The sequence below is a fragment of the Lontra canadensis genome, unplaced genomic scaffold (assembly GCF_010015895.1).
Source record: "Lontra canadensis isolate GAN:19392208 unplaced genomic scaffold, GSC_riverotter_1.0 scaffold33, whole genome shotgun sequence".
NCBI lineage: Eukaryota > Metazoa > Chordata > Mammalia > Carnivora > Mustelidae > Lontra > Lontra canadensis.
Genome location: NW_022631027.1, coordinates 8,634,019 through 8,654,456, shown reverse-complemented (window position 1 = coordinate 8,654,456; position 20,438 = coordinate 8,634,019). Strand labels below are relative to the sequence as shown.

Genomic DNA, 20,438 nt, shown 5'->3' with positions numbered 1-20,438 from the left:
CAGTACGACAAAGCATTTCAAAGGCATCTCAAACAAAGCTCATGACTTGACCCCGAAACTCCTAGGTTCTTCATCTCACTGAATGGTTAGCATTGTACATCCAGATGTCACAGCCAGAACCTAGCAGCCATCCTTTAATAACTTGTTTTCTGTACATTCCTACTATGTGCCATAATCCAATCCACTGAGTCCTATGGTGGAAATCCGATTTTCAAAAGCATCCATTTTTCTCTAGCTTATGACCATCACTTTTCTGGACTGTCAGCAAACCAGAAGGCTATCTGTAAACAGACTGGAGGACTCCACGGGAATCTTCACGAAAAGCTGCTTCTGATTACATCACCTCATTACCCCCAACTTAAAACCTTCAATGGTTTCCAAGAGTTCTTATGAGGACCCTACTTTCTCCAGCCTCAACTGGCACTTGCCCTCACTTGCTAAACTCCAGCTTATGTAACCTTTCTGTTCCTTACAGGTGCCATGGTCCCTGCCTTCACAAGGCCTTTGGAGAACCTATCCCTCACCTCCCACCCTGCCCCCCACTCCCAGGTTAACTCTCATACTTCTTCAGCTCTCGATCAACCCTTACTTCCTCAGAGAGGCCTTCTCCAGGCTTGGGCACCAGGTCAGTATGCCCTTATCTACTCTCAGAGTGCCAAGTCCCTCCCCTTTATAGCTGTAATTTATTTTAAAAAAAATTTTTAAGTATACTGACATGCAACGTTGTATTAGTTTTAGGGGCACAACATAGTAATCCAACAAGTCTGTATGTTATGCTATGCCACTACAAACGGAGCTCCCATCTGTCACCAGACAACACTATTACAGTACCACTGACTGTATTCCGTATGCTGTGCTCTTGATCTCTGTGACTTACTCATTTCATAACTAGAAGCCTGTGTCTCCCACTCCCATTCACCCATTTTGCCCACCCCCACCCCCCTCTCCTCTGGCAACCCTCAGATTGTTCTCTGTATTTATAGGTCTGATTTGGCTTTTTGTTTGCTTTTTTATTTATCTGGTTTCTTTAGACTCCACATGAGTGAGATCATATGGTATTTGTCTTTGTCAGTTAAAGCTGCAATTTAAATGAATGTCTCCTTCCCCCAGTGAAATGTGAGCCTTGTGAAGGTGGGAAACACGGACATTTTCCCCCTCCATCCCCATACCTAACACAGGCCTGTACATAGCATGTGCTCAGTACATGTCTATTAAATAAAATGATAATAACAGGCATTCATATTCTTACACGGGCTTTCCATTCTGCTGGTATCTCCTCAGCAGCAGGTCTTTCATTTTGTAGTATGGTCAGAATATTGGAAAAAGAATATTCTAAATCGACAACTCTTGTACTACAGCATGAAAACATATTTACTTCTAAAGGATCCTCACCTCAATGGCCGAGAGCAAAGAGTCCTGACCAATATTATAAGATGAACTAACACTGAATATGTGTTTTAGTCCATTTGTATTGCTCTAACAAAATACCACAGACTGGATGTCTTGTAAACATCAGAAACTTCTTGTTGCCCACGGTTCTGAAGCCTGAGATCAGGGCACCAGCATGACTTGGTGAGGGCCCGCTTCCAGGTCATAGACTTCACATGGCAGAAGGGGCAAGACAGCTCAGTGGGGTCTCTTACAAGAGCACTAACCAATTTGTGAGGGCTCCACCCTCATGAACTCCTCACTTCCCAAAGGCCCCACCTGTTGCTACCACCACCTCTGGAGGTTAGGATTTCAACGTAAGAATTTGCCAGCAGGGGCGGTGCGAGGGACACATAAACATTTAGACCTTAGCAGTAGCATATATGGCTTCTCCATCCCGAACGCCTTATAATAAATGGTATGTGTTCAAAGGTTTCATAATAATTACAGTCTGCACTGTATTTTCACTCTTATCAACTACGTAAGTACTTATTGATTTAGCTACATCAGTAGGCCTAACATGTTAAAGTACTTTAGAAGTCTCTATTTGCAAACTGAGAGCTATTTATAAATGAACACATGACAGCAGAAGGCATTTACCAAGCCAGTCATACCTACACCTTACCCAATCATTCTAGGTTCTGAAATTTTTTGTTTTTGTTTTTTTAAGATTTTAGGTATTTATTTGAGAGAGAGCCAGAAAGAGAGAGAGGAGAAAGGGGCAGTGTGTGTGTGTGTGTGTGTGTGTGTGTGTGCAGGATCAGAGGGAGAGGAAGAAGCAGGCTCCCCAGTGAGCCGGGAACCCAACGTGGGCCTCAATTCCAGGACTCTGGGATCATGACCTGAGCTGAAGGCAGACGCTTAACCAACTAAGCCACCCAGGTGCCCTGATTCTGGGTTTTGTTTGCATTTTCATATGGGTGGTACACTTCAATTATCTGTCTAAATGCTCGTAAAACTAATTAACCAGAGACAATAAACCATCCCCCCCAGTAAAGAATAACTATCGCACTACCCACTCTTGTCTTTTATTCATGTAAAAACCATTAACCATCTAATCAAATACCTATAAAGCTCTCAACTAGCTACAGTTACAGTTTTTGGGTTTTATTGTCATTATTATTTCAATTCTATATTGAGATCTATATGAAAAAAGTTAGGAAATTATGCGCAAAAAACATTCCACCTCTCTTCCTTTTCTGAGCATCACGTTCAAGAACCATTAGCACTAGTGTGAAAGTCTACTGGAATCCAGCTACATAAAAGTTAACCTAACTTCCATAAATCCTCCAATATTCGTGGTACTGCTTTTTAAACAGATGCAATGGGAAGAAAATGGACACTAAACCAGAAGAGGCTAAGGAACCCTATATTTGTATGATTAAATCATATTCCCTTTCTCACAGATATGATGTTACTTAAGGTCTAACAAGGAACTGCTCATGATGATAGCAAAGATTTCTCTGTGGTTCCTCCCTGTCACTTAATATACTAAGCTTTGAATAAGGGTATCCTTTATATTTTTCCCATTCCTTCAATCCTTTTTCTTTCAAGAGCATATAACAGAATTCAAATTGCAGAGACACTCTTTGATTCTGTTACACGCGCTGGCAATGCAATGACACGTCTTTGAAATAATTTTTTGAATTATAAATCATTTTAATGATAACAAAAATAAAATATTTAAGGTTATATATTCATCCATTTCTAACTGGCCTTTATTTTCCCCACCATCCTATGTAATAATTACAATCACAGCATGTATGAAAAGGAGGGAGGCTGAAATTCTGTTCCCCAGCTGGTGCTGTTTGGGGAACCCACTCAGCGACCGTGGGGTGGCCCCATCTTGCTACAGCTCAGAGAACTGTTGTAACAGCTAATTCATATTGCTAAAGGATCTCTTTAGGACAAGATTTCCCTTTTATCTGTCTCCTTACATCCTATGCTAAATGTCTTCTAGATCTTTCTCTGGTCCCTCTCATCCAGTGTTTTTTTAATTTTCATATCCCAGAGATTTTCCCTGCCCCTCTCACATGTACCTAATACTTTCTCTGTATATATTCTTATTCCAACCAGCCAAGAAGATTCTGTAGTCTTCCCTTTTACAATTTGGTGGCGGGGGGGGGGGGGGGGGGGGGGGGGGGGGGGGGGGGGGGGGGGGGGGCGGGGGGGGGGGGGGGGGGGGGGGGGGGGGGGGGGGGGGGGGGGGGAGGGCGTGGGAGTGTGTGGTAGGGACTGATATTTTTTCCACACAGCTCAGAATCCCCACCAAGATATTCTGGCACAGCAAGTGGGGGAGAGGAGGGAGGGTTATCCCAGCTTCTTAGGCTCTCCCTGAGAAGTCTTGCTCTTTCAAGAAATAATTTCTCTCCTGGTTTCCAAGAGCACTTGATCAGGTTGCCCTTCTATTACAGGTATTTTATTTTTAAGATTTTATTTATTTGACAGATGGAGATCACAAGTAGGCAGAGAGGCAGGCAGAGAGAGAGGAGGAAGCAGGCTTCTGCTGAGCAGAGAGCATGATGTGGGGCTCGATCCCAGGACCCTGGGATCATGACCAGAGCCGAAGGCAGAGGCTTAACCCACTGAGCCACCCAGGCGCCCCTATTACAGGTATTTTTAATTAGGATTTTAATAAAACGTTTATTCTTATTTTCCTAGCTTATGTTTAAACTTTTTACATGTTCTGGCTACTAACTTCAAAATAAATAAAATGAAATCTAATACAGTTAATCTATGTTGTGTCAACTTTGTAAGTTTTTTGTCTTATTTTTTTATTTCATTTTACACTGACTCTCTGATGCGGGATTTGTTTTTACAAAGCCTAACAAGAAGTGGGGCTGCAAGGGAATGACAGTGGTAAAAGGCCACCTTCCCCAGCTCTCCCCACTGCTCTGTTGATTCCTGACCCCCAATGCATTGAGAATTCTCCCCTTAGAAATTCAGTCCGTTTTCTACGGTCTTAAGGCTCAGAGTACAGATAGCACATTTTATTTACTTGGTAAACGTTTCCTAGCATCTCACCCTACTTAAAGCTTTTATAAAGAAGTTTTTGTTTTGCAAACCTAAGAGCTCCAATGACAGCCACTGGATTTTGGATAAATCAGAATGCCTTAAGCCAGGAGACAATAGTAACTGGAAAATCATACAAATACAGTACTTGACACAAATAATAAGGGGTTGGAAGGGTGTACAATTTGAGGGCCCATCTTTAAGGAAGTCAACATTTCAAATACAACACACTCCCCAAGCCTTAGAAGAGGTTACCGACCGAGGAGCCCTACAGCAGAAGCAGAGACCAGATGGCACCATGTCACCTGCAGGACTCAGGAAGAGGAACGCATTCCTGCAGCCAACCTCTACCCAACCTCTGATGTCCTTACTTCCTTGAAATTCCCTTCCTGGAAGGGAGCCTCTTGGCTTGGGACAGCTCTTGACTTTCTCCCAACACTGTGAAGTCAAGGAAAAGCTGGACAGAGCAAGATTTTTCCAAATGTGATTTGTTCTTTTGCTAAAGGAATCACTGCCAAGCAAGCTGGGAAATCAGAACCTAAGAAGAGAGGAAGGTCCTTCTTACCTTTCAACTGTCCATCCAATTACCCCTGAGAGAGTCCTTGGGATGCAGAGCGTCTCTTTTTGCCTGCTCCCCACAGGAACCAGAAACAGCACTGAATGGGTTAAAGGAGCTGAAGAAGAATTTCGCAAATTTCTCTCACCTGTTGAGTCTTAAAATGCATTCCATTCACCTAAGAGAAACCTAGAATCAAATCCTCCTCCCAGGATTTATCAAGTGGCCACAGGCAAAAAGAATATGACCTTTCTGACTTGCAAGTCCTATGAAAGGGGACAAGAATGCCTATGTTGCAAGACAGTTGTCTGGCTCCAGCGAGATGAACTAAATGTACCCAACACAAGGCTTGGCACATGCAGCCACTTGCGATAATTCCTTGTCACTGTGACACTGCCACTCCAGGGGTGGAGTCTATGTGTCTGACCCCAGGAATCTGGGCTGGCCTTGCACCTGCTGAGAAACAATGAGTAGAAAAGAGGCTGTGAGAGTCCTGGGGCCTCAGTAGGCCTCAGAAGACCTAGTAGCATTGGCCTTTTGCTCGCTTGAGTGTTGCTCTAAACCTGCCATGTAAAGAAACCAGTCTAGAATACTGGAGCATGAGCGATCACCTGGAGAACGGAGACAGCCGGCTGACAGCCAGCACTCAGTATGAGCCACCAGCCATGCTGGCAAGCCCACCCCCATTTTCCAGCCCAGTGCACCCTCCAGCTGAATGCAGCCATATGAATGAGCCTATAACCAGCAGAGTAACTGCCCAGCCAACCACAGAATCATGAGAAATAATAAATCATTGTTTTAAGCCCTTAGGTTTGGGGGTGGTTATTCACGATTACATCAAAACACCACTCAATAAAGGATAGCACTGGTTATCACCTTTTCCTAGCCAAGAAATGTTACACCCATCTCTCAAATGGTACCAAGTCACAGAAGGATAGGATATTGGGTATCCAGAGCAATGTGATCATTTCCCCCTTCTTTTAACCTATGGCCTAGGGGCCCAACAGCTTGTTTACACCTCCTATCCAGCTGGGAGATATGATGGCTTCAATGAGAAAAAGCCAAGGAGTTTCTAAATTCTCTAGGTGACCTTTCATTCTGTTTCCTAAAGGTCACTTAAAACCCTACCAAGGTACACGGAGAGTGGTTTCTCTTCTCTTCTAATATCTTCCCATAAGATTGCCTTTGTCAGCTGCACTGTTTCCCAATAAACATATTTATCAGCATGATGATATATCTGTTTGACACTTGTCAGGCAGCCAAAAAATCTGAACACAGTGACACGTTTCCCTGAACCATGTCTCAGGCTAGGAGGTGATGTTCAAAACAATCATACGAAGCTTCGGGTGACCTCAAGGTTAACATTTACTATAAACCTCGAGTTTAAATTCAGGAGAGGTCCTGTAAAGTACCTCAGCTTGACCCATAGACTTGGTAATAAAGAACTATTCTGGGACAATGCTCTGAGGTAAGACTTGAGTGAATGTGGCCATGGAAACACAGACCCAGGTGGCTCATGACACTTGAACTTCCCCAGCTTCACTAAATAAGGTCACACCACCCCAACCTGTAGATCTCGGAGTCCTGCTGACACTCTCCTATGGGACAACCCAGAAATACTGAAGAGCTCAGAGAAGTGCTCAAGATTTCTTGGAATGGTGGCTCAGAGCCTCTCTCACTCATGGAGCTAATCAATGTGAACATGTGCCATCCTGCCTGTATGGCCCAACGACAGACTTGTGCATGCGTGTTTGTTTTTTTTTAAAGATTTTTTATTTATTTATTTGACAGAGAGAGAGATCACAAGTAGGCAGAGAGGCAGGCAGAGAGAGAGAGGAGGAAGCAGACTCCCTGCCGAGCAGGGAGCCTGATGTGGGGCTTGATCCCAGGACGCTGAGATCATGACCCGAGCCGAAGGCAGCAGCTTAATCCACTGAGCCATCCAGGCACCCCTGCATGCGTGTTTTTAAGAGGAAAAGATTTCATCCATTGTTAAAGTTCTGATACATTGGTGGTGGCTGAGAGGATGGGTGAAACAGGTGATGGGGGAATTGAGGAGTGCACCTGTCATGACAAGTGCCAGGGGCCGTATGGAAGTGTTGAATCACTACACTGTACACTTGACACTAACAGGACATGCTGTATGGTAACGGGAATTTAAATAAAGTCTTTAAAAATAAATAAATAAACATCCTCACTTCTTGCTTTGTAAGTAGGAAACCTAGAAATCCTGGGCAAGTGGGTTCTACTCACAGAAATTCTACTCAAATGATACATTCGGTACTATAGAAAAAAAAATTGTCTAAGAACAATACCAGATTGCTGTTTTCATCTGTCCTCTTACAGCTCTCTCTGGATTAAACCCATGGACTTCCCCCTCACCCTAATGACCTTTCACTGAGGATTTGCCAAGGCATGAGACCCCTGACTAGCACGGAGGAACATGGTATCAAACAGCAGCGTAAGGCAAGGTCGCTAGGTTTTGCTGTACAACACTGGGGACGTTGTTGAGAATGCTGGCCATTGCAGATGCAGTGTTTTCTGGCTGAAAATCCAAAGGGGAAATTTCTCTCACCTCCTAGAACCAGGAACAGATGGATTTCTCCAATCTGGTTTCTCTTTGGGACACCTTGAAGCTCATTGTGGACTGCTTGCTTCTTCTCTTAGGCTGCTGTAATACTTATAGCCAGAACTTCAAAGTACACTAACCAACTTCACTCATAACTCCCTCTTATTTTCCTTTGGCTTATATTTCTTTCTCATCCTAAATTTACTGTATCTTGTCCTATTGCGTGCATCTTTGTAAGCCATCCCAAAACACTTTTGGAATTGGGTAGGTATAAGTAAAACTAAAGATACTATCAGCAATGTGTATGCCTAGTTCCCCTACTCCAGATGATGAACCCTGGTCAGCAAAGGCTGTGCACCGCCCTGCTAGGAAATCCTTAGAGTGTACAGTGCTATCATTTCACTGCTGAATGGATATTTGGGGAATTAAATGGTAGAATAAGTAAATTTTGACAGCACTCTGTTAACTGAATTTTAAAATAAGCAGTCTACTAAAGATTTCATCTTTTATCCTCCAAACAGGAATGTGTCAAAGGAGGCATGTACAAGGGTGTTTCCCACAACATCAGAAGCAGCTCTCAGGGTCACTGATAGGGGGATGATAAAATATGCTGGTGCAGCCACACTATCACAGGCTAAACAGACACTTAACTATACGAGATGATACCAAAGGGCATTCACCCATCACATGCTCTGGGGTGGGGGAGAAAAAAAAGAGCAGGAAGTGAAATAATACATTTTTCGTAAACAGCTAATTTGTAGAGAAGAAGGACTAACTGGCTGTATTTGGGAGTGAGATCAGGGAAATGGGAGCTGGAGAAAGGGAAAGAAGTAAACTGTCATCTTCTTGAGTATTGGTTATTTTCATGGTTTTTCTTTATGTTATTTATAACAAGAAAGTTTCACTTTTGTAATTAAGAAATAAAAAACACTGAAGAAAACATACAGTGACTTCAGGTTGTAAAGCATTCTGGAATCCTCAAAATGTCCAATGTCTCAAGAGTTTGGTTGGGAAATACTATGCTGGGATCATCCAAACAAGCAGTCTTTGCTCTGTGGCTAGGCCTTCCCTATGGACAACTCAGCCTCCCTCCCTTAGAGCCTTTATCCTGCCATGGATTCCTCCACAAAGCAGGGAAGAAACTGATCTGTTTAGTGACATACACACAGGTTGCTAAAATATGGGAAGGCAAAGGATCTTTCTCAATCAGAACACAGCTGCAGTCTTTTTAAGTCCTTAAAATAGCATACAGCAAATTATAAAACATTTAAATTCTTAATCATCTCAACGTTTTTTTTACATGTGTTAGAGCAAAACATGTTAACTGAGCAAGACTAGTTTGGTGATCATGTCCCTAAAATGTTAAAACTTTGTAAAGGGGGAGGGTTTAGTTGTTCTATATTTTTCACCAAATGAAAATTCCTTCTTCCCCCATTCTACTCAATAAATACACACCAAATAGGGAGAAGTTTTCTATGCCTTCAAATGTACTTTTGGAAGGTTTTTTAAAGCCAATCTGGAGAAAGCTAATTAAATTAACTTGACCAGGACAGACTCTCTGTGTCCCCAAAATGTAAAAATCAAATCAAAACCAATGTATAAACCCATCAATGAATGGTTACTTCCTAGGTGGCCCCAGCAGGATCGGGCAGACACCGGTGCAGCATGGGCCAGGATCCCAACACTGGACTCTATAGGAACAGTTAGGTGGATACCATAAGTCCAGAGCTCAGAGATAACATCAGGCAAAGTTCAAGATATACACAGGACAGCAGAGGAGAAGGAACGAGAAGCACTGAAAACATATCACCTAAGGTAAGAAAATCAAAGCAAGGATGGGTCAAAGAGAGGATCCAGCTGGACAGAATGTGGATGATAAACACAAGCAAGTAAACAAGCAACCCCAGTGAACTGTGACACTTGTGCATGCTGCCCTCCACGCTTTGCTGTGCTCACTCACGGGTCAACAGGGCCCGGTGTATGAGTCAGGTGTTAATTGTTACAAAAAGCAACCAAAGGCATGCAGATAAACTTTGCCCTCCATTAACTCCAGGGCATGGTTACTGGACATTTCCTCAAGGATGGTGGATGCTGGCTTCTGCCTCACTTAGCTCCCCAAGAAGCTTTTGAAGACCATGAATAAGGATTCCAGTTCGATGGTGAAACAGGCATCTAAGGAAGCTTTGATAAGCTAACCCTTTCACACAAGGTAAGGAGAATACATTCCAATCCTCTGTAAGGCAGCTAATTTCCTAATGAGCTTCATCAGCAATGGGGTTTTGCAATAACACATCCTACCCGCTTCTGTTAAGAACTTCTCAAAGCTCTAAGAGGAATTATGAACCCACACACTGCATATGAGCCCCTCTGTTCCCTATCCAGCTGATGAAAGTGGACATGGCCTAAACCCACCAGCCAGTCTGTTCTGGATCCACCTGTCCTCTTAACCTATGGAGAGAAATCTGCTCTAAAGACACTGTTTTCAAATCCCAAGTTTACTCCTTCCATGCGTTCTTTTTCCTCAAAACCAACTATTTTGCTTTGAAGTGGACAGAATCAGCAGGAAGTTTCCCCTTTGCACTTGTCCATCCAGCTGCCTATGCCAATGTGAGTCCTACACCCATGTGACACCAGATGAGTTCTCACACCACCTCCTGTCCCCAGCAACAGAGGTCCCGATTTCCCAATCAATTCTGTGTTCCCCTCCAGCATGTCCAACCTGAATGCAACCTATTTATCTACTCATTAGGCAAATGATTTCCAAACAGTGGACTCTGGTCTACTAACAAGTGAGGATTTTTCAGAATATTGAACAGGAACAGAAAGCACAGAAACAGAAAGCAGAATGCTATACGGTAAGGGTGCATATTGTTTCATGAAACTGGTTTCAGATGCACCTATACTTACTTATGTCCTGGGTCGCAGTGCAAAAAAACCATTTTGTACTGTGTTGTAAAATCCAGAAACGTTTGAAACACTGCTTTAGATAAGCCTTTGTCCCCTTAGTCAGACTACCCCCTTGCTCTCCGTCCCACTGCTCAGCAACTCCCTTCCTCATTCTGACCCAAGCTCTGAACAGACTTCCAGCTGTCTTCTTCACCCGCTGTTTTCACAAACCTTGGCCTTTTACAATGATTCACAAGCTCCTTCTCATGTATCCAAAGGATTGCCTTCTCCTTGAACAGACCAATGTTCTGAGGGAAAAAAAAAAAAAAAAGATCCTTTGCTATTCCTGCCTTCTTTTCAGGTCTGGGATCTGCTTGCAGAACATCCAACTGTCTCACTATGAATAACAAACCTCAGAGCAGTAGGACTCCATTTCTTTGAGTGCTACCTTTCATCTCCAACAAGAAAAAACACCACCAAAGTCGCTCGCACAATGCCTTAGGTTTTCTTACAAAATGAACCTCTTTCCTGATGTAATGCATTCTCTGGTGTCATACATTTAGCGCCTGATACCGATGCCAGGTGAATGCAGCTCAGCCCGAGTGGGGAGTTAAAGTCTGGTACCCGTCCTCGAGAACAGATGGTTACCCCACCTCCATATTGCCATCTTCTTCCTCTTGCAAGGCAAACGGAAGGAGGGAAAGCACAGCAAGGTGGCTGCACATGCGTGGGGGCATCCTTTCCTCTCAAGGACGAGGGCACAAGCTGTCCGGCACAATTCTACCACCCCCACGCCCGCTTCTGCCCTCCCTTGTCCACCCTCCCACAATTCTCACCCAGACAATTCATTCATTCTCGTCTGCCACAGAAAAACTCGTTTTCTGTATCTTCCCGTAGACTGCTCAGTTTACTTTTTTCAGCCAAAAGACCTATTCTACTTTTTAACCTTCCAAGAGATATCAATGCTAAATGGAGCCTTCATCTGTAGGATATGGGCCACTAATTTGAGAAGAAGGGAACAGGGAGACACTGAGGTCTGAAGGTTTCTTATGAAACCTTGGTTTCTGCTCATACTTGAGATGCCGGCTTTCAGGGTAGAACATAAAAGTAGGGTGGGAGGAGAGGGCTGCTCTAGACTCAGAAGGGCAAGAAACACACTCAGAGGGAACTAGGGAGAAGGGGAGGTCTCACCTAGGACACATTCCAGAATTGGCCTAGAAGCTCTAATACTAGCCCCTTTCTGCAATCCAACCCCTTTCCCACTTCCTAGTGGGGGAATACAGGGCTCCTTCACTACCTCTCCGATTGCCCAATTATTAAGGCAGGCCATCCATCCCTCCCAGGTCACCATGTCCTCCTCCCCACTCCTTTGCTGGGATCTCTCTTCATCTACCTAGCATGGAGTTAGGTCTCTGATAGCTCCAGCTCCCAAGGCCTCTGTTTACCTTGGTGATCAAATGAATCTCTCCCTGATTAAGATTTCAGAGGAGGAAGGAAAAGACAGGCCAACTCTGGCATCCATACTCCAGGGTGTACTGAGAAGACCCAGCTTCTCTGGGTTAGCTTTGGCCCTTGACCCTTGCCATTCCTAGGCACCCCCAAGTATGCAACTTTAGTGACGAAAAGCCATTATTCTTTCCAACAAGGTCAAGAGGCTTAGAGGCAAAGGAATAGGAACAGAAAGCTCATAGAGTAAACAATTACGACTGACTGAGCCACTGGATGCCAAGTGCCCGGCTCCAGACAGGTAAAATCTGTACAAGATCACACAGTAAGGATTCCAGAGCTGGAGGGAGGTATTGTGGCAAAAGGAGTTGCAGGAGTAAAAAGAAAAGTAGCACTCTGTAAATATATTCTCAGGGTCATCTGATGGCACAGGAAGGGGTGGCAAGTCGACTAAAGTCCACAGTTTCTGGAGCCATTCTTTCCAACTTTCTAGCATGGCAGGAGCCCACTTTTCTAACTTAGTTCCATCCCTACAATTTAAGGAAAAGATTAACACGGGGGGGAAATTCTCCACTTCACACTTAGAAGGGAACTGAGATTCTCTGTCATATTACCTTAACTGGCTACAGAAAGATAAAGCTGCATTCCAACCTATACCATGGGCTCACACAGCAGTATCTCTCTCAACACAAACACAGAACAAGATCGATTTTTCTCAACTCCATTTATGACTGGTGAAGATTTTACTAAAATGATAGCTTGTTTCCTGCCTCACACATCAACTCCTAATAACCACATAAACTCTCCCATCTTGTCCCCAAACTGGCACTGGATTCATTTAAACACTGTCAAAGATCACTCTTTAGGAACAATTTTATAAATTCACATGAAAATGTGTGCTACATTAACAGATTATACAATTGAGGGGGGGAAACGTACTGGCCATCAATAGTGACCCTTTAGTGAACTTCAACAACTCAAAGTACTTTCACAGAGGTTTTCCCACCCTCTTGGGGCTGCAGGAATCCCATTTCATGGCTGGGTAAACCGAGGTTCTCGGTTTAATAAACTTGCAGGGGTTACAATGGTAGAGCTGTAAATAGAGTCCAGTCCCTTTCCTACTACTATTCTGCATGAGGTGGCTAAAAATGGGACGCACTTGAGAACTACAAGGGTGAATAAAAGCGTCTTGTTTTATTTAGATGGGGGAGGGGGGAGGGGAGACTTACCCACTTGATGCACCTGTGTACCGGCCTCTAACAAGAAAGCTTTCCCTGGCTGCCTCACGCACCCACCCCTTTGGGCTGAGAGCCGGGAAGCTTCCCGGGCAGACCCAGCAGCACGAATCGCGCACCCGGGGGGCGCCAGCAGAACGCCCGGCTTACGGGCGGCGCGGGGCCGCGGGCCCCGGGACACCGTCAGCGCCGCGAGCGGCGCGGGAGCCCGCGGGGCCGGGAGGATGCTGCGCGGCCGCACACACCTGCTGCAGCCCGCCCGGGCGCCCCTGGCCGCCTCCGCTCTCGGGACGCCCACCCAGCTCCGGGTGCCGTAGCCCGCGGCCGCGCTAGGCCGGGGGCGGGAAGCCCCGGCGCCCCTGCCCGCGGGCCGTGCTCCGCGGCGCCGGGGAACCGCGGGGCAAAAGCGAGCCCGCCCTTTTCCCCGAACCCCCTCCAAACAGCGTCACCTGTGCCGGGTCCCGGGGCGACTCGCGCGCGGGCGGCGGCTGCACCGGGCCGGGGAGGGCGGCGTGTGGTTACAGAAACCTGGTCATCTGGCCCGGCCCGAGGGCTGGCGCTGGCCAGAGTCACCCCGCGAGATGCTCGGCGGGAGCCAGGGGAGCCGCGGGGCCCCGGGCCGCTCGGAGAAGCAGTCACAGAGACTACAGACACCGCCGCGGCCGCCGCGCCCGCCCGGACTGCGGGCTAGGGTTACCGCAGAGCGGCTCCTTAAAGGGGCCGCGGCCGCTCGGGCTCCGGCTCCGGCTCCGGCTCCCACTCCGGCTCGTGGCGGCTGCGACCCGCGGCCAAAGTGGGCGGGGCCCCGAGGCCGCTGTAGGGCCGACCTTCGCGAGCTGGACTTGGGTCCCGGAAAGGGCTCCGAAACGGGAACACCCAAGGAGGGCTGCGGTGGGATTCGGGAAGAACACACCTCGCCAGGGACAGGGCGTGCGGTTCCTCCGCTTCCCAAAGCAAGGAGCAAAACTAGCAAGTGGGGAGGAACGGTCTGAGTCCGCTTCCGCAGCGGCCAGTACCTGGGTTCGCCTCGTAACCGAAATTCTTTTCAGATTATGAATTTGTATTAATAAAAGAAAGGAGGTGAAAAGACAGTTGCAGATTTTTCATGCGACATCTGGCTTGGCCAGAGCCAGGTCCACCCAGTTCTTGCTAGGGACTGCAGGTGCATTCCAAACTGGGTAGGGGGCGTGTGTGAAACAGGCCCGTTCTCTTGGAGCCGCCTCCTCCGGAATCCCTGAAAAACACCCTGGAGTGCACTAACACTCCACCTACACCCAACATGGGAGCCCCTCTGCTGTCAGGGTGGAGTAATAGGATTTGAATTTTTGATGCTGGTGGACATTTCCAAGTTGCCCAATGCCTAAAGTTTGCCATTCAATAGTAGCTCTTCTGACCTGCTATGTACAACCTCAAAAACCTTCAAATGTTCTGGATTAACACGACGGAATTGGTTTGAATAAAACAAAATGATGAAGAGGTATATTTAGGCTGTTAAAATTTGCGAAAAGTATTCAAAAAATTAGAAGATGTGGCTTCTAATGTTAATTAGTAAGCACCACTCTTAATAATGTAGGGCAGTTATTTGTAAGAAATGCCTATCAGTGGGGCTAATATGTTTTACCTAATATTTACATACACACAAATACATGTTAGCTAACCGAACCTCACTGAGGCTCCATTTCTTCATTTCTCAAATGGGGATAATAATTCATAGTTACCTCTGGAGACCCCAGAGGTAAACGTACCTCAGACTGACCTAGAGAGACAAAACCTATTCCGCCCTACAGACAACAGCCTGCCTGCAGTAAAGCGGGGTAGAAGATTCTGCAGGCCCCAAGTGAATTTCTCCTTTCTCTCCCCAAGACTCTCAGGAGTGCCCTTTGACCACAACCTGTTCCACTGTATTTTCTTCACAAGGTCCTCCGTCCTCGACAACTTTGGTTTGCCCCACACCTGCTTTCTGCGTTCATGTGGCTAGATCATAACTCTGCAGGGACAAGGTAGCTGTGTGTGCTCATCTGTGGGGTAAGCCCTAGGTGTACAGATTGCACATGTCAACTCCAGACTCTGCCTCCACATATCAACTCCAGCCCCTCCCCTGTGCTTGTCTCCAGTGGCTAATAATTGTTTGGTTTTTTTTCTGATAAATACACCATCATTATGTTTAATATACGTATTTTCTTACACCCATAGCAGCAGCCAAAACCCTGCAAACCCACAAAAATCCACTCTATATTCTATGTCCCACTATATGTTCCTTCATATCAGGCCTCTACAAATGCACCATTAAATCTGCAGGATTGTTGCGAGATTATACAGAGCATGTAAGCGAATACATCAAGGACAAGGTCTGAGATAAGGAAAGGAATTCAGTAAATATTAGTAGAATTTTGAATCTTTTAAACTAATCAAAACTCAATGAACTTAGGAGGTAGGAAACTGTATCAGCTGCGTATTTTTTTATCAAAATTGTAATGCAGCTTAATTTCTTTAAAAATATTTTTTATTATTCACATTTAGATTTCTAATTATTCTTAACTTCATTTTACCAATCCTCTCTTTCCAAGAACAGTTTCCCCAAATTCTGTTATTTACTGTCTTAAGTTTTTCTGCTTGTTAACTGTGAGATATCAAAGCTGAACTGTACTTCTTATAGTTTTGCTCACTGAAATGGTTCAGAGAGATGAAATTATTTTTCTTTCTTTAAAAAGAGAAAAACTGGGGCGCCTGGGTGGCTCACTGGGTTAAGCCTCTGCCTTCGGCTCAGGTCATGATCTCAGGGTCCTGGGATGGAGCCCTGCATCGGGCTCTCTGCTCAGCAGGGAGCCTGCTCCCCCACGCCCCCACCTGCCTCTCTGCCTACTTGTGACCTCTCTCTGTCAAATAAATAAAATCTTTAAAAAAAAAAAAAAAGGCAAAAGGTACAGAATTTTTGAGGCAAATTTTCCTGATAAAAAAATTTTTTTGCATATGCTCTAGACAGGAAATATGGTTTATTGTATTTGTTTCTATGTATCTTCTTTCTGTGTGTTTTGAGGTTTTTTTAATTCCAATATGATTAATGTACAGTGTTATATTAACTTCAGGTAAGCAATATAGTGCCTCAACAATTATATACATTACTCATTGTTCATCATAGGTGTACTCTTAATTCTCCTTACCTATTTCACCCATCCTCACCGACATAGATCTCCTTTATCCATTCATCTATGGAATACCTGGGTTGCGTCCATATTTTGGCTATTGTAAATAATGCTGCCATCAACATAAGGGTGCATATATCTTTTCAAATGAGTGTTTTCATACTCTTAGGCTAAATACCAGTAGTGGAATTACTGGATCATACAGTAATTCAGGTTTTTTTTTTTTGAGGCAACTCTGTACTATTTTCCACAGTGGCTGCACCAGTTTGCATTCCGACCAACAACACACAGTTTCCTTTTTCTTAACATCCTCACCAACACTTGTTTCTTTTGTTTTTGATTTTAGCCATTCGGACAGGTGTGAGGTGATATTTCATTGTGATTTTGATTTGCATTTCTCTGATGAGTGCCATTGAGCATCTTTTCATGTGTCTGTTGGCCATCCGGACGTCTTCTTTATAGAAATGTCTGTTCATGTCTTCTGCCCATTTCCTAATGGATTATTTGGGGTTTTGGTGTTGAGATGTATATGTTCTTTACGTATTTTGAATACTAACCCTTTATTGGATATGTCATTTTTAAATATTTTTCCCATTCAGTGGGTTGTCCTTTCGTTTTGTTGACCGGTTCCTTTGCTGTGCACAAGCATTTTATTTTGATGTAGTCCCAGTACTTTATTTTTGCTTTTGTTTCCCTTGCCTTAGAAGACATATTTAAAAAAATGTTGCTATGGCCAATGTCAGAGAAATTACTCCCTGCGTTATCTTCTAGGACTTTTTTTATGGTTTCAGGTCTCCCATTTAGGTCTTTAATCCATTTTGAACTTATTTTTGTGTATAGTGTAAGAAAGTGGTCCAGTTTCATGCTTTTGCATGGAGCTGTGCAGTTTTCCCAATACCATTTGTTGAAGACAAATTTTCCTCATAAATTTGTTTCCAAAAATTTCTAAACTAAATAGAGCCAATTGTTTAGAAAACTAAGACCAAAAGCTGCTTCTTTCTAAAATAACAAGATAATTAATGCAGAATTATTTTGGAAGATTGCCTCAATTCTCCACCCTGCTCTGTTAGTGAAGATAACAAAACACCAAGCATTTTGATCAAAAAGATTGATTTCAAAATTAATAACCCCTGGCACTACTTTTTAAATTACTGTTGATTTTAATGTATCAAGAATTTGTGAGGGGTTTTTTTGTTGTTGCTTTGTTTTGTTTTTAGTATTTAAAAGTTCTTTTGGGATGCCTGGGTGGCTCAGTCAGTTAAGCAGCTGCCTTTAGCTCAGGTCAGCAATCCCTCCCCACCCATCAGGCTCTCTGCTCAGCAGGGAGCCCACTTCTCCCTCTCCCTCTGCCTGCCACTCCCCCTGCTTGTGCACTCAAGGTCTCTCTCTCTCTCTCTCTCTTAAATAAAAAAATAAAATCTTTAAAAATAAAGTCCTTTCATTTGTTTTTCAGAATTTTTCAAGAAAAAACTATTTCAGGATATTACCAAAGGTTAGCTCTGGGTGGGTGAGATCCTTAGGTCTTTTAGATTCTTTTTGCCTATCTTATTTTATGCGACTTTTTCCTGTAATATGTATGTATTATTCTTGTGTGCATCTTTTTTTTTTGCATTTTTATTTTTAATGAAAGTAACATATAAGTAAAAATTCAAATAGTTCATAAAGGCTTATAACAAAAACACTCGAGTCCGATCAGCCCCTTTTCCAACTTCCCCCCACCTGGCTTCACCCCATGTTCTACATAACCCTACTAGGTTATTTCTTAACAATATGCTCATACCAGTGCTTCCTGACTTTTTTAGACATTATTTATTGACTTCTTGTCATGGTATTTGAGGATTTAGCTCTTTCACACATACCACCATCACCACTTTGCCCTCACCCCTCCTTCTCACACACCTACATCACAACTTCTGTTCAAATCAATAATTTGTGTTTTTATCATCCTGTCAAAGTAAATACAGTGCATTGTTGAATCAAGTAAGGTGCCATGACAGTATTTCTCTTGAAAATCTCCTCTGTTGTTCCTGGAGTTAATAACTGCCTTCCTTTTTCACTTATTTTTTTTTAAATGTATCTAACCCAAATTTTATCCAGATGCTTCAACATATCTAACAAATGCCCTTGTATCTTCCAATGCCCAAACATTAGAAATTCACTCTCTTGGGACACCAGGATGGCTCAGTTGGTTAAGCAACTGCCTTCAGCTCAGGTCATGATCCCAGGGTCCTGGGTAATAATCTCATGTTGGGCCCCTTACTCAGCGGGGAGCCTGCTTCTCCCTCTGCCTGCCGCTCCCCCATCTTGGGCGCACACACCCGCTCTCTCTCATAAATAAATAAAATCTTAAAAAAAAAAAAAAGAAAGAAATCCACTCTCTTATTTTGCTAAAGCACAGGTTTCAGTAGTTTACTCAGAGCGTGTATATAGAAGGTGAATTTTTTTAGCGTACTTGCATGTCTGAAAATGTCTGTATCCTATTCTCATCCTCAATTGATAATTTGGATAAGTTGCAGATCATTTTCCCCCAGCATTTTAAAAGCACTGTTCCATTTTCTTTTACTTCCAGCATTGCCCCTGAACTAAATGCCTAATGCCATTCTGGTCCCCCTTCCTCTGTATCTGGTCTATTCTTCATTCTAGAATCTTCCCAATAACTTTACAGTCTGCAATATCACAATCATGTGCCTTGTGCCTTAGAATGGGCCTTTTTTTCCTGGATTGTGCTAGACCTTCAGGGGTGCTTTCAATCTTACCTGCAAATCTTTTATTTATTTATTTATTTTTTTTTTTTTGCTAATTTCCTTCTTCTCATTTTCTATATTCTCTCTTTGTGAACTCTTAGTCAGCAGGATGTTGGAACTTCATTATTCTTCAGATTGATTGTCCTTTTATCCCACTGATTATCTCTACAGCTTTTTCTTTTCTTTTCTTTCCTTTTAATTTAGGTAGACTCCACACCTAGCATTGAGTCCAACTCAGGGCCAGAACTCAGGACCCCTAGATTAAGACCTAAGCTGGAATCAAGAGTCAGATGCTTAACTGAACCACCCAGGCACCCCATCTTTTCTATTACCTAATGTCCAAGACAGAGGTTCTCAACTGGGGAGGGGTGGGAGGTGTTAGTTCTTCCCAGTCCAGCCATTTGGCAATGTCTGCTGATGCTTTTGGCTGTCATCACAGGGAAGGGGGACACGCATGAGCCCCTAGGGAGTAGAGGTCAGGGAGGCTGCTACCATGTCACAATCACAGCCTTTCACAGCAAAGAATTTCCAATCCCAAATGTCAGTCATTCCAAGATTGAGAAATCGTGGACCAAGAGAATTAATCAGCTTTACCTCTGAAGTACGTTTGTATTTCAAACATATTTTTGGCACAGGATGGCAGTGTGCAGTGGTTTAGCCTGGGAAAAAGTCTGCAGAAACAGTGCCCATAGCAAACTGATGAGGCTACAACAGGCCAGTGATGAAGGGGAGCAAATCACTGATGATGATTCTGTTTCTTCCCCACAGATTGTCTAAAGCCACAGGGAAAATGGTGGGAAAGTTACCATCACCATTACCAGAAAGAGCTATTTATGGCTTTGTTCTTTTCTTTCTTTTTTATAAAGATGTTATTTATTTGACAGAGAGGTCATAAGTAGGCAGAGAGGCAGGCAGAGAGAGAGGGAGAAGCAGGCTCCCTGCTGAGCAAAGAGCCCGATGTAGGGCTCGATTCCAGGACACTGAGATCATGACCTGAGCCAAAGGCAGAGGCTTAACCCACTGAGCCACCCAGACGACCCTTTGTTCTTTTCTTAAGCTCCCAATTTGGCTTCATACTATAGGTTGCGTGAGCTTTTATTCCTGAACCTTGGCTAAACTCCTTAGGCTTAACCTACTGGCCTCAAAAAATATTGGGCGGTTGCACTGCCTGTCCGCCTCCTCATTGCTACAGTGATCAGTTATGTACTCTTATCTGGAATAAACATGATGAGTACCTCTTCACTGAACTCCGTTCATACAATCATAGATAACTATGCTAAATGTCAACAGTAGAAGAAAGCCAGAAAGTAAAAGAGGCCATTCCAGCATTAAGAGATATTCCTATTAGTAAAGTAAACCAAATGTTCTTTCTTGCAGCCAAAGAACTTTGTGCTAAAAATGGAATTGTATGTAGACTAA

At 44.0% G+C, this 20,438-nt stretch overlaps 1 protein-coding gene across 3 annotated transcripts in view; it reads right to left on the bottom strand.

Annotated features, from left to right (window-relative positions):
* Nucleotides 1-20,438, bottom strand: part of LOC116873385 (TLC domain-containing protein 4-like) — a 100,712-nt gene that overhangs the window by 58,282 nt on the left and 21,992 nt on the right. Inside the window, exon 1 of one of the 3 annotated variants that reach the window (XM_032867185.1) lies at nt 13,582-13,908. The exons of 1 other annotated variant lie outside the window; for it this stretch is intronic. The gene's annotated coding sequence lies outside the window, so the exon portion shown is untranslated. Of the gene's footprint in view, nt 1-13,126; nt 13,221-13,581; nt 13,909-20,438 lie in introns of those variants that run through there. One more of the 3 variants, XM_032867187.1, reaches the window with a different exon arrangement.